This window comes from Ictidomys tridecemlineatus, chromosome 9 (genome assembly GCF_052094955.1).
Source record: "Ictidomys tridecemlineatus isolate mIctTri1 chromosome 9, mIctTri1.hap1, whole genome shotgun sequence".
NCBI lineage: Eukaryota > Metazoa > Chordata > Mammalia > Rodentia > Sciuridae > Ictidomys > Ictidomys tridecemlineatus.
The window spans coordinates 126,365,669-126,379,182 of NC_135485.1; the positions used below are offsets into that span (position 1 = coordinate 126,365,669).

The window sequence follows — 13,514 nt, forward strand, 5'->3', positions numbered from 1 at the left end:
GTTTCTAAAATTATAGGAATTCTATTTTGATTGAATTTCATTATTCAACTTCTTATAGAAGTAGAATCCTACAATGCCAATATCATTTCTTAATGAGGGGCTAAATTCATGGTCTAAACAGGAAGTCTGGGCCCATGAGAAAAATAAAGAAATCCTCTTCTAAATAATTGGTTAAAAATCAGGAAAGTTCAACTTCAGCACACTTTAAAAAGATTCACATTGTAAATAATTTTATGCTGCATGTATTTTACCACAATAAAAATGTTATTAAATTAAAAAAAAATTACTAGGTATAGCCACTAGGGTTTTGTCAACAGCTTATCACATTTAATTGACCTAATATTCCCTTTCGATTGGATGACAACTGAAAAAGAAGCATCAATTAAAGCCTACCTCAAAAGCCATGAGCCCATCTTTATGACATAGTCAGGACAGGGGGAGAGTAATAATCTGAACTTGATGTTAAGCAGCATTTTTTTGTTTTGTTTTGTTTTGTTTAATAATCAATCAGGTTTAAAGGAAATACATCTACTTGTTTTATAAAAAATAGTAAGATCCAGCTATAATTAGCACTAAGTACTTCAAAATAGATTGTGACTTAATATCAATAATTAACATAGCATGTGTATGTGTGTGTATATGCTTTTCACATAGAATATGTTCAGACATATTTCATTTTAAGACATAGATACTTAATATCAGACATGTTCACATTAATAAAGTCATATAATACTGTCTGAAAACTATCAACACCCAGAGATTTGCACCTGGCAGGAGGTTTGTGTTGGAAAAATGGAAATGATATCTAACTTTAATTCTTACTAAAACTGCATGCTTATGAAAAAGAAAGTTCTACAATGCAATTAAAAATGCTTCATATTGAAAGAGCTAATGGGCTGGCAACCCCCAAAGGATTAGCAAACACAAATGCAATATAATAAAAATATCATTTGATAAGAATGCATAAATTCTCTACTGTGCCAGCTAGATGAAGTTGGAAATACTCAGCTGCCTTCTTTGGGACAGACTCAAAACTTGGATTAGGTCCTCGAAATGAGCAGATGACCTCTGAATAAGATGACTCAGTAAGCTTCTTTAATAATATACCATTACCTCTACTTGTCTTGGAAAAAAAAATCACTCAATTTGGGTAGACTACAGGTGTAAGAGAAATTTGACACTTGCAGAGATTTAGTTTCAGTTTGCTTTGTAACACATTACCCATAGCAAATTTACCTCTATCTTTAGGAATAATGAGACATCTGTCATGAAGCTTCTTACATTTTTCTGTCTGCTGCTTCCAGTGTCATATATCTGACATGTGATAACCTCCCTTTATAAACTCTAATGTTAGGGGAAAGATTTTGTTCACTTTGGCTGCCCACATGACTATTCTTGACCTATTTGCAAATATATGACAAGGAACACGGTGCACCCTTTTATTCTGACTTTTCTGTGTCTGATACTGACCACATCTTTTAAGAATAAAATCATCTTTATTATGTGTACAAAGGCATCAGAAAATTAAAATTTAAAAATCCATTGGGCTTCATTTTACCTGGTTATTACCTGTCTCTAATGCATTAGTAATATTTTGTATCAAAATATTTTTTCTTTTTTTTAATGACTAAACATTTAAATCCTGAAGCATTTTTTGCAATCATCTTTGCTAGAATAAAAAAAATAGTGTTGATCAAAATGTTGTCTTAGTTGTTACTGACAGCTGTTAAAATGCTGCTAAAAATATAGCAGCAACTACTGAAAAACTAACTGCTCCTGTGAAGTCCTAATGAGAAATTCTAAATGAGTTTTTCATCAAGTTCAACAAAAACTTACGCTTGTTTCCCACACTTGACCCAAGGGATTGTTTCACTTTTGTGTGTGTGTGTGTGTGTGTGTGTGTGTGTGTGTGTGTGGTTGTTACTGCACATAATACCAGAGAAACAGCCGTGGCATATAATTCTAATGAACACACAATCATGCAGTTATTTAAGATTAGAATGGTTATTTAAAGGTGATGAATTTCCTCCACTAAACCAAGAATACATGAAAAAGGAGGGGAAATTGAAAATGTCTTTATTTTTGTTAAAATATACTGCTGTAAGATCCTCCCCCCTTTTCAACTACTGTACATTATTTCTAAATTTAGAACATCAGTGTAGGCACACTGAAATCTGATTTGCTTCTAATAATATGGCATACTAATTGTGATGCATGTGCTGTTTGGTGCTCTGCCATCTCAAAATCTGGCCACAGAAATGTATTAAGTTTGTGTATTTTCTATTTAAACTGACTATAAATAAAAGTAAGGTAGACAGATGAATAAATAGGCAAACAAATACAGAAATTAATAAATAATGGAAGTTAATAAAAATATACCTAATAGTCTAGAAAATTGAGTTTGGGCCATTTTGGATATTAAAAAAAAAAAACCCTGATGTTTTGTGTTTATCTTCTGGTCCACAATTTCTTATTTGCTTGTAGTGTTTATAAACTGTAACATGTGTGTTTTGCAATAAACAAAGAAGAAGTTCTATATTGCATTATTCTCCTATTCATCTTCTCTGACACACCCCCCCCCTCCCCGTTTCTTTCTCTAACTCTCCCTGTCTTTCTCAACTCTTTCCAACAGCTGGTAAGAGACTGAAAAAAATCTAAGCTTTTTAGAAAGAAAAAGAAAATGCCAGTATGGTTAGGCTTATTAATGAAGTTAACTATGACTAAATGCTTTAGCCTTTAACTTTTAAAAATTATTTAATACAGTTATGTGATACCTAATGGTCTTTACTTTCTTGTCAGCAAAGATATGAAGAAGAGGTACATAATACGTTTCAGAAAATGTTTAACAATTTTTTTGGTTTATGATTTTTACAACTTAAAATCTGTGTCTCTCCCCTCCCCCAATGTCAGCTGTTGAAGAAATGGGTTGAGGAACTGGGAATTAAGGGGTGGCTCTGCTAAAGCTGAAAACAAAGATTTAGGGAGGATTTTTTCCAACGCAAACTTAGATATTAGGCTTTGTATCTGAAGTTACATAATAGAGGATGTGATGTCACACATGTAAATTGCAAACGCTGAGTCGTGCACTTTGCTGTGGCAAACCTCAGGGAGTTTGACACTAATGGGATGGGGGAGGGAGGTGTCCCCAGGTTCAGTGACTGTGGAAAGGAGGGTGAACAATTGTCAAAGGCGATGTCTGATGCTTCTCTAAGCTGGAAGCTATTTGGCAGCTACATGGGAGATGGAGTTAAGGTCCTTTTCTGTGCTTGTTCTTTCTTAATTTCTAATTTTTTTCAAAAGAAATTTCTATCCTTTTGCAAAGAACAAATAGGCTTATCTAAAAGGTTAAAAGAACAAACACTGTTAAGAGAGGTTTAAAAACATGCAAGTAATGACATTGCTAGGAACTCACTTTTTAAATTGATGAGACTCTTCATTAATGGGCATCGGAATGAATACTATTCCTAACAACCTACACGCCCTGAGTTCTCTTCTTTGTTGGGGTCTCTCAGAGGCATGACTTGTGGGATGATTCTAAGCAAAACCAGCAACACTTTCTCTTTAAAAGAAAGTACCTGGGATCTTCTTCTCAAGCTGTGCTCAGAGGGTCAACAAAGAAAATACCCAGGAATGTGGTATACCTGAGGGAAACTTAATCATTCAAATATATTGGCATATGTTTACATCTAAATACTCAGATATTTAAAAAAATAAACTTTCACCCATTAATAATTGCAAGATCCCTTCATATCTCTCCCATAGGATAAGAGAAGCTGACATACATGGCATATGGGGTCCCCCCCCCACAATTAATCAATCTTAGCCTATTAAGACAAAACTATTTTTAAGGTAGGGAAAATTTAAAAAATGTGTGTGATGACCAAGGAAAAACAAAGCAATATATCTTCTAAGTTTCTAAAATTTTGCAGTTCTAACAATCCCATTTTGTACCATAATTTGGTCAAATTGTCAGTAACTGAGACAACTGTATTTGAGATTATTGATTAAAATAGTAGATGGGATTCCTAGGTAAAGAAATTTTATGGTAAATTATTTTGTAAAGGGGGAAGGAATTGTCAAGGCCTTATTGATCAATTTTGTAAATTGGAATATACAATTTATACGTTACCATGAATGACAGGTTCATCTAATATTTTTATTATAAAAAATTTCAAGTTAACAAAGAAGTTGAAATGACCACCTGTATACCCCGTACCTAGATTCTTCCATTAATACTGTACTACATACATGCTTTATTACATATCTTTCCATCCTTCTGTTATCAATCCATCAATGTCAATCCATCTTATTTTTGATGCATTTCCAAACTCAGCTCACAGATAAGAGTACTTTTAAATGATTCTTTTAAAAGATCACTTACCATATATCCTGTTAATTTTGAAATACGTATTATTTAAATATTTTCTCCATTTCACCTAGGTATATCTTCACAAATATTAATGTGGAAGCCTTTCTTACAAATAAGAAGCAGGTAAAAGGTTGTTTTGCTGAAAGCCAAAATGCCTCCTCGAGCCATATAAGAAACAAATAGTGTAACATTATGTGGGTGACAGAAGGAATGGGAAACTCCATACTGGAAGAGTGGGACTGTGGTTGAATGAGGCGAATGACTGTTTTGTTAGGGCAGCTCGGCTTTTAACGTGGTACTATTTGGGAAGGGATTAGCAAGTTTCACAGCTATTTAGGAACAAAACGCTAAAGAACCTAGAGAAGAGGGGCCAATGGAGGCTGCATAAAACTGTAGGAAAAGGAGTGTTTAAGCTAGAAAAGGGGCGTGTGTGAAGTCACTTCTAGATACAGGACAAGCAGGTGAACCTAGTTTTAAACGACGCTCACTAGTCTTCCCCGCGCCCTGCAATCTCCCACCCGAAGGTATGGGCAACGGCGCGGTAGACGAATCGGGCAGAAGTGCTATCTCGCATACCCGCGAGTGCCCGCGAACACGCGCGCACACACACACACGCGCACACATCGCTCCAGTTTAGGGGGATTAGTGTGTCTGGGATTGGGGATGTGGGACTTTGGAGAGGCTCGAGAGTGAGGACGCTGTAGACAGACCCGCAGCGCGGCGGGCGCGGGAGAATTCCGGGATCGCGGCTCCGGGGTCCCTCCTCCGCCCCCCGCCGCGTGCCCGCGCGCAGTCCGCCGCCACCCCGCCAGGCTCCTCCGCCCCCCTTTCACTTTCGCATCTGCGTAGGTGTCTGCCTGGGCGAGCGCGAGGGCGCGGGGGCGCGCGGGGCGACGCGGGGGCGCGCGGAACGCGGCGAGGGAGGGGTCCTGGCGCTCGGCCCCTTCCTGGGCTCGCTCAGCCCGGCTGCCGCCACCGGCGTCTGTTTCGCCGTCAGAGCCAGGGGACCGGCGGCGGCCGCCGCTCCTCTCTACTCTCCTACACGCCCCCGCGCGCAGACACCCGGTCGTTCCTCGGCGCCCCCCCCACGGTGGGGGTGGGGCAGAGGCACGGCGAGCCCGGGAGAGGCGGGGAGAGGAGCAGCCTCTTGGGGTGGGCAGCGGGGGAGCAGGAAAAGAAACTTTTCCCTCCTGCCCCCGGCCCGTGGTCCTCGGCCCTTGATACCACCTTAGGTGGGAACTGCACCTGAGCCCCGGCTAGAGGTTAGGGCCGGACTTTGGGGGGCCGCAGAAAGGGGAGGAAGGGGTACGTGCATTTGGGTTCCCTTTTCCCTTGGCCTCCTTGCTGTCAGCGGCTGGGGTTGGGAGGGCGGCCACCGGTGCCCTCAGCCCTGTTTCCCAGCAGCTGGTGGTCCGACACCGGGCTACCTCCTCCTGCTAGTGAGGGTGTGACCCAGGGAGTGGGCTGTGGCGCCGCGGGCTCCCCCTGCGGCCGCCCCCCCGTTTCTCTCTCACTGTCTCTCTATCTCTCTCTCTCTCTCTCACACACACACACACACGCACATACACACACTCGCTCACGCTCGGCCGCCGAGCTGTCACCGGCCACCCCAGGCCCTGGGAGGGGGCGCGGAAAGCCGCGCTGCTGGGCAGCGTGCGCGGGATCATCCCGCCGGACTGGCTGACTCCCAGGGCCAACACCGTCAACGCCGGCGGACAAGCAGCCCCGGGAGAGGGGACCGCCTGAGGCCCGGCTGCCGCTGCTGGGGGCGAGCGTGTGCCCGCGGCCCCCTCTAACGCGATTTGGCGCCGCTGACTCGCCACCTCCTGCAGGGTAACCACACTATCGCTCCATTGCTCTACCCACCGTCAGTAGGGTGACTGCCGGGATTATCATCCTCTCCATCCTCACTGCAGGCCAGCTAATATTGGACTTGCTAGTGGCGGCAGCAGTGGCGGCGGCGGGAGTCTCGCTGCCCCTCTCCCTCCGCCCCAGCCTCCCCACCATGTCCTAGAAAAGGTGAGTGCAGCGACAGTCACTTTGCGCTGACGGCGGCAGAAAGGGACCCGAAGAGTGCGGGAGCGGCCCCTGGGAAGCAGGGTCCGTGCAGAGGGCAGAGGGCGCGGATTGGCGCACGGAGGTGGGCTGCGGGTTGGAGGCGAGATGCCTGCTGGGCCGCCTCGGGGCAAGGGTGCTGGGCGGCCGGCGAGCGTGAGCCGCGGCTGCCCCTGCACGGTTCTAACCTAGATTTTGCAAGAAGCTGAGATCCAGGGCAAGATCAGCCCTCCCCAAAGGAGGTGAAAACTTAGTAAAAGAGACACGTCCTTTCCTTTAATAATGAATAATTCGGCAACGCTGGCTGAGCCGCCACCGCTGCTTCGCACGCCCTGGCCCTAGGTCTGGGACTCCCTTTGCTCCTGCCCACCGCTCGCGCGCGGCCAGGACACGATCGATGCCCGACTGCCCGCCGGGCGGGGAGAGCGCGCGTGACGGCGGGCCCCGCGGGAAAGTTGGAACGCTCGGCGGGGACTCCTGGTTGCAGGAGCGCGGGGGGCAGTATTGGAGTCGGGGGTCAGGACCAGCTTGCCGGTGCCGCTGCTGTCTCCCGGAGTTCCCGACTGGCGCGGCTGAGAGTTCGAGTCTCCCCGGGTTCGGGTCCGGAATCCCGAAGCTTAACTAACTGTAAGAAGAGGAGGGGCCTTTGGGCACAGGGTGCCCTCCTTCCCTCACTGCTTTGGCCAGCGCGGAGCAAGGGTGAGGCGGGAGCTGCACAGCTGCCGCCGCCGGCCTGCGGGTCGCCAAGGGCCGGGGGACCAGATTTAGGTGTGTACGTCACTGATGCTGACTCTGGGCCAACCGGGAGCCTAAAACGGAGCCTCATACGAGGAGCCTAAAAGTCCTTAGAAATTAAAGTTAAGGAGCCCATTCTTTTGCTTAGTAACGGCAGCGTTTGGGTGGGCGGGAGGAGAATCCAGGTGGGGGCGGTTGGAGGGAAACCGAAAATTCTTGGTGCAGACTCTCGATCCTTAGAAAACAGTTTGGTTCCTTTCCTCCCTCCTGCATGTTTGTCCCGATTATGTGCACCCCTTCCACTCAATATAAAGTGAATATACTCATAATAAGCCCTATTTCATATTGAACTAGTGGAAAAATCCAATACTAAAGTGTTAAGTACATCAACAAAATTATAAGGAAGGAGAGCGGCAGCTCTTGACCCTGGCACTTTTTTTTTTTTTTGGTGGGGGTGGGGTAGGGTGGGAGGAAGGCTGTTTAAAGGGCTTTGGCTGCACTGCAATCACTCGCTTTTCTGCACGGTTAAAACAAGGAAATTCAAATCGAGTGGGAACGTGATCCTCTTGCTCGCTGGCAGTGGAGACTGCGGCTGCTCTGCTGAGAGGTAACTCAGGAGACCGAGGAAGGGGGCGGGGAGAGGAACCTTGGGGTCTACTGAAGCCCACGCGGAGTCTTCCCCTATGCGCAGACGCTGTGGGCGGCACTGGGGTCACGGCTGCCGCTCACCTGGCGCTGCAGGTGGAGAGCCAGAGGGGATAACACTTTGACTGCTCGCGGAAAAACCCGACTTCTTCCGCGTCACTACACTTTTCACATCTCTCCAGGTATCCTGGGGTCCGCCAGGAGGAGAGCTGGTTAGTCAAGAGCAGGTTTGGGGCGGTCAAGCGAGGGGGATCGGGGGGCAGAGCAGGGATAGGTCTCTGGTGTCATAATCACCGTCCGGACCCCCAAGCGCCCGCCGCCGCTGCGGCTTTAAGGAAGCTGCCGAGTCCAGGCTGTGTCGCAGCAACTTTGTATCAGTCATGTCGCCCGCCCCGTGACTGACAGCTAAGATTGTCCAATGAGAAGCCCGCCTGACCCGTGCAGCGTGGAGCCTTGCTTCCCTTCGGGCCAATGGGAAGGGCTCAGGGGGGCGGGATAGCAACCTGAACTTTATCTGGACATGTGACCCGTTTTTAAAAGGACCGGCTCTCCAGTTGGCCAACTCCCCCTCCGGGCTTATGCCCGCCCTCTCTCCCCCTTTTGCCCGCTTTGGCCCTGCCCCCTCCTCTCAGCTTCTCCGCCCGGGGTGTCATTGGGCCCGGAGACGCGAGCCAACTTCAGGCTGCTCAGAGGAAACCCGTGCAGTCACCTGGGTGCAAGAGCGTTACTGCCTCGAGCTCTCCCGCTGCAGGGAGGGCGGCACTCGCTGGCCTGGATGTGGTTGGATTTAGGGGGGCTCCGCAGCAGGGGTGTCGTGGCGGTGGCAAGCGCTGCAACAGGTAGACGGCGAGAGACGGACCCTGGCCGAGGCAGGTGTGTAGGGGTGCGCAGCGGGCCGCCTCTTGCCTTGCTAGGCGTGCGGCCGCGGCGCGGGTGCGTGCACTTCGCAGGGAGAAGTGGCTGCGTAATCCGGAGGCACAGTCAGTATGGTGCTGTGTGCTTGTTGTTTTGTTTTGGTTTTCCACTTTTTCCCCCCTTTGGCCGCCAGAGGACTATTTTGGGAAAGTTTGGCCACTTTGGATAAATGCCCTCTAACGAGCAGCTTTTAACCGCCTTTGGCTGTGGGAGGTCTACCACCCTTCTGTTTCCCCAAAGATGAATTTCAGATCTTTTCCTTGTACAAATTTTAAAGGACGTTGAAATAATATTTCTTTCCTCTATCAATTGCGGAAGCTTCCAAATCTCGGCCGGAGGTGTAGCGGAAAAAAGGGCAATTGAAGGAGATATAGATCCCGTATGAAAGGGGCTCTGGAAATTCGTGCATTTCCCGTTCCCTAATATTCCCCCTAACTCTTGAGATCGGCTATGTTTTCTGTGATCCTTTGGAATTCTAAGGGCAGGGGAGAAGGTATGAATCTTCTTTTGGTGGCATCCTTGACGCGCTGAATTTTAGGTGCGTGGCTTTTCTATTGATTTTTGAAAGACCAAGTTTAAATCATAATGATTATGGCACCATCAGTTTTAATTATTTATTAGTGCACAGGAGTTAGGAAAACTTTTGCTAGCAGAGGAGTTTTTGGAACCTCCGACTTTTAAAGGCAACAAATTGCTTCCTAACATTTTGTAATGCCATTTCTTTAGGTGCTGTTATTGAGGATATTTACATAGGAACGATAACAGCATTCTCCATCTGTGAAGTTTTAATTTCATGTTTGACATGGCATTATCGCGGAAAGGCTTGAAGTTTTGAAAATAAAATCTAAAATCTAAAAGTGGAGCTTTTTACTTAAAGGGAGGCATAGTTTTGTTTGGGGATTTTGGAAAGATCAGGTGGCCCAAAGAATTAGGTGAGTGAATAGAAATCACTTGTGCCTAATTCTAACTGGTTCTCCAGCTCTCTTAGGTGACCTTGGGCAGATGTCTTTCATTTACCTTATCTTTAAAAGAGGGGAAAGTAATAGTTCTCTAAGAGTGAATGACAAAAGATGGTTAATATATACTGAACTTCTACAGCTATGTAACTTAATGGTGATTATGAATTTCTGAAGGCTTAGTCATTAAGTGGTATCTGATAGTGAAATAACTATAGAAAATGATGCTGTTAAAATGGGACTATGTGGGGGGATAAGAAAAGTGAAACTGTTTTGAGATAAAATACAAATTCCTAAGGATCTTTAATTATATTCCTGGGGGAGGGGAAACCTACTTCCTTATGGAAAAGGGTAATTTCACATGGACTATAAAACATGAAAATTTGAAGTCAGGTTTTCCTGTATAAAAATGGTGTTTAAGAGCTTTTATATGCCTTAAAATAGAACCTCCATCAGGCTTTTCCTTACAATGTAAATGTTCTTTTGTCCTGGGGGAGGCCATTTACATCAAAATTGAAGGTGTATGAGGATTTTTGCCCCCACATAATATGCATTATAAGGCATGCAAGACTTATTTTTATGCAAATTTATATGTGTGTGTGTTTATGTATGTATATGAATGTGTGTATGTATATTCCTCTCTGCTTCATTTTATGCTTTAGTATCAAAAACTTTCTCTTTACTTTCTGGATATTAAGTTTTGTAAGGATCATAGTCATCAGCTAGTTTTTTCAGTATCACTAGTATGTTCAGGTTGACTGAAGTTATGCCCAAGCCATGGTCATTATGCTAATTATTTTTTTAAAAAAATTTCTTTTAGCAGTAGATGAATACCTTTTTTTTTTTTTTTTTGTGGTGCTGGGTATTGAACCCAGGGCCTTATGCATACAAGACACTCTACCAACTGATCTCTCTCTCCAGCCCCAATACCTTTGTTTTATTCATTTATTTTTATGTGGTGCTGAGGATCGAACCCAGTGCCTCACACATGCTAGGCAAGTGCTCTACCACTGAGCCATAACCCTAGCCCCTCATTATGCTAATTCTAAAAAGACAACTTAGGTTTCCAGGACAACATAGGAAATGAATTTCTAACATGATCCATTTTTTATAGACAAGACCAATTAAAATAATAGGAAGAATTCAGCATGAAATATTTCAATAATTTTTTAAAAAAATGACCTCAACTGCAGTGGAAGCCACCCAGATGCTTGATATCCTCTGTTATTTGTGTTTATTGTCAACCTTTACTCTGTTTCCTTTGTTGAGAGGTATGTGAGGTTGGCAGATGAGAATACCTTAAACAAATCTAATTTAGATTTCAGCAAAGCCTTTGGCAAATTCTTAAATGATAGTCCTTTCAATAACATAGTGAAGTATAGGCTGCTTTATGATATTGTTCGGAGAGTTCAGGGCTAGTGAAACAGGACTTGGAAAGTTGTGATCAGCTGTCTGATGTTAGCTGATAAGCTGCTTCCTTATAGAGTCTGCTTTAAGATAGTCCTTGGCCCAGGGTCTCATAGAGATTCTCTTTGAATCTTCATAATAGCCTTATAGAGCTGGCATATGGCTCATGCTTTAGAGCAGAGTGATGAAAAGCGCCCTTCAGAGTATTAGTAGGTGTTTTGTGAAGAAAGGGTGTCAGTAGCCAAATTATTTAGGGAATGCTGGATTAAAAAGTACTTCTGCATTGTAGAATGTCCCCAAGGTTCTAGAAATGCACATTTCACTGTACGAGACCTCAAGAGAGCAATGAGTGACCAATCTTCCCAAAAGACAGTTGGGAGAAGGAATTTTTTGGAATATCATCTGGGTGGGATCCTCCTTCAGACTCAGGGTAGGCCCCAGAGAGAGAATAAGGCTGTGGCCCTGGTAGTAGAGTGTGCCAGTGGAGGCCCTTTGGTAAGGATAACTTCTAGGCCTTTGGGTAGATGTGATGCAGTGTACTAGGAAGGCAGTGTGAATTGGGGTGTGAAGGGAGTGAGATACACACAAAGTGTTCTGTTTTAGACGCAAATAGGCATGCAATGAATTTGAACCTAAAACATCTGTACCTTCATTCACCTTTGGTGTGGGGAAAACAGAATATTTTTAGATACAGGAAGCATATCATATTTAATATTTTCAACCTGTGGCTATAGCTAAATAGTTTTTCCAGTGAGTAGAAAAGTCCAGTATTACCCATTTGGGTTCCCATACACTATTTTTTTATGTTCAACTTTAGTTGGTTTTTATCTACAACAGATTTTTTAGATGAAATTACCTGATAATATCTCAACTTTTGTGATTTATTTTGTCACTGTTTGTAATTGATTTTTGATTAGGAATTCATAGAATAATGTTCTTTAAGTGAACGCATGCTACATAGTTGGTAGATTTTAATGTTCTCAAATTAAGTATTGATTATCGTATAATAGTTTAACATTTTTTATTTGTGCTTTAATATTCATCGGGGACATAGTATTGAAATTGATAGTTTGTCATCTCAGAACTTAACATCTAGTAGTGAATACAGAAAAGTCAGAGGTAATTATAATACTCGGGACAATTTGGGCATTAAATTTCATTATAGAGCCTTGTGATATCTAATGTTAACTTATTTGGTGGAGTCATTTTTCAATGGAATCTAATATGAGTTCTGTAGAAGGACTTCCTGGTCTCTATTTTTTTTTTTTTTTAGTAGGGAGGATGGAAGGTAAAAGAGGTGGAGCCTAAAGGAAGCTCATGTACAAAACTGCAGAAATGGCAGGATCCTTCGGTCAGAGATGATTTAGACTTAAAAGGACTGGAAAAACGCATCCAGAAAAAAATTTATGGCACATGAGTTAATTTTCTGTAAAATGTTTCTTTAGAGTGGTGATTTCAACCAGGGGTGATTTTTGTCCCCTGGAGATATTTGGTATTGTCTGGAGAAATTTTTGGTTATCAGGAATGGGAAGGGTTCATGTTCATGGCATCTAGTGGGTAGGGATTGGGGATACTGCTAAAGATGTCATAATTCATAGGACAGACGGCCACAAGAATCATCTGGTCCAAAATGTGCCAAGGCTGAGAAACCAGCTTTGCCACTTAGCTGTGTGGCCAGTGCCTCAGTTTTCCCACTTGTATTATTTAGATAGTATTTTCACCCATCGTATAGGGTTGTTTGTAAGGATAAAAGAGTTAGTAAATGTAAAAGACTTTTATAATATCACATTGAATTATATAGTACACAAGAATTTTATAAACCCAGCCCATTATCTACCCAGGAACTGATACCTAGTAGAACTAATGATATGATGATATCTACAACAATCCTTGGTCTCCTTGGGCACCCAGACTATGCCTGTTCATTTACAACTACCATTTCAGTGCCTGGTCTTGGGCACATGACATAGCAAGCACTTGGTAAATGCTGTTGAGTGAATGAATGGCTTAAAATTTTTAGGATCCCTTTAGATCTCCCTCCATTCACTGTGGAGAATAAAAGCATCTGGCCTTAGGGAGTCTTTTTAGCAGAGAGACGACTGGGGGAAGGTTCATGCCAGAGTCCTGACCAGTACTGAAATATAGTGAAGAACCCTGGCATTCCTGAGCTGTCATACAGCCTCCCTGATCTGAGGACAAACTCAATTGAGGTATATAAGCCTTTACTTTTCAGAATCGACACCAAATCATCCTCATCACTAATTATCTTAAGAAAGTCTTAAAATTAAAAAAATAAATTATTTTCCTATGATAATTAAGTTGGGTAAGTTTATACTTGTTAAAGTTTATTTGTGTACAGAAAAGACTGACTAAAATAATAGAATTCAGGATAAAATATTTCAGTAATCCTATGTTTAAAAAAAATCCACCCC

The 13,514-nt window shown here is 43.7% G+C and overlaps 1 protein-coding gene and 1 long non-coding RNA gene across 15 annotated transcripts in view; one reads left to right on the forward strand and one right to left on the reverse strand.

Moving 5' to 3' along the window:
* Window positions 1–8,332, reverse strand: part of LOC110598390 (uncharacterized) — a 173,148-nt gene extending 164,816 nt beyond the window's left edge. For 3 of the 4 annotated variants that reach the window (XR_013426132.1, XR_013426135.1, XR_013426133.1), the window contains exon 1: window positions 6,236–6,373. This is a non-coding gene — a long non-coding RNA (uncharacterized LOC110598390). Of the gene's footprint in view, window positions 1–6,235; window positions 7,050–7,888 lie in introns of those variants that run through there. The other variant, XR_013426134.1, reaches the window with a different exon arrangement.
* Window positions 6,248–13,514, forward strand: part of Nr3c2 (nuclear receptor subfamily 3 group C member 2) — a 335,377-nt gene continuing 328,110 nt past the window's right edge. For 2 of the 11 annotated variants that reach the window (XM_078022054.1, XM_040293219.2), the window contains exon 1: window positions 8,373–8,677. The gene's annotated coding sequence lies outside the window, so the exon portion shown is untranslated. Of the gene's footprint in view, window positions 6,389–7,028; window positions 7,052–7,124; window positions 7,193–7,662; window positions 7,767–8,368; window positions 8,678–9,001; window positions 9,258–13,269; window positions 13,293–13,514 lie in introns of those variants that run through there. The other 9 variants (XM_078022048.1, XM_078022053.1, XM_078022050.1 and 6 more) reach the window with 9 other exon arrangements.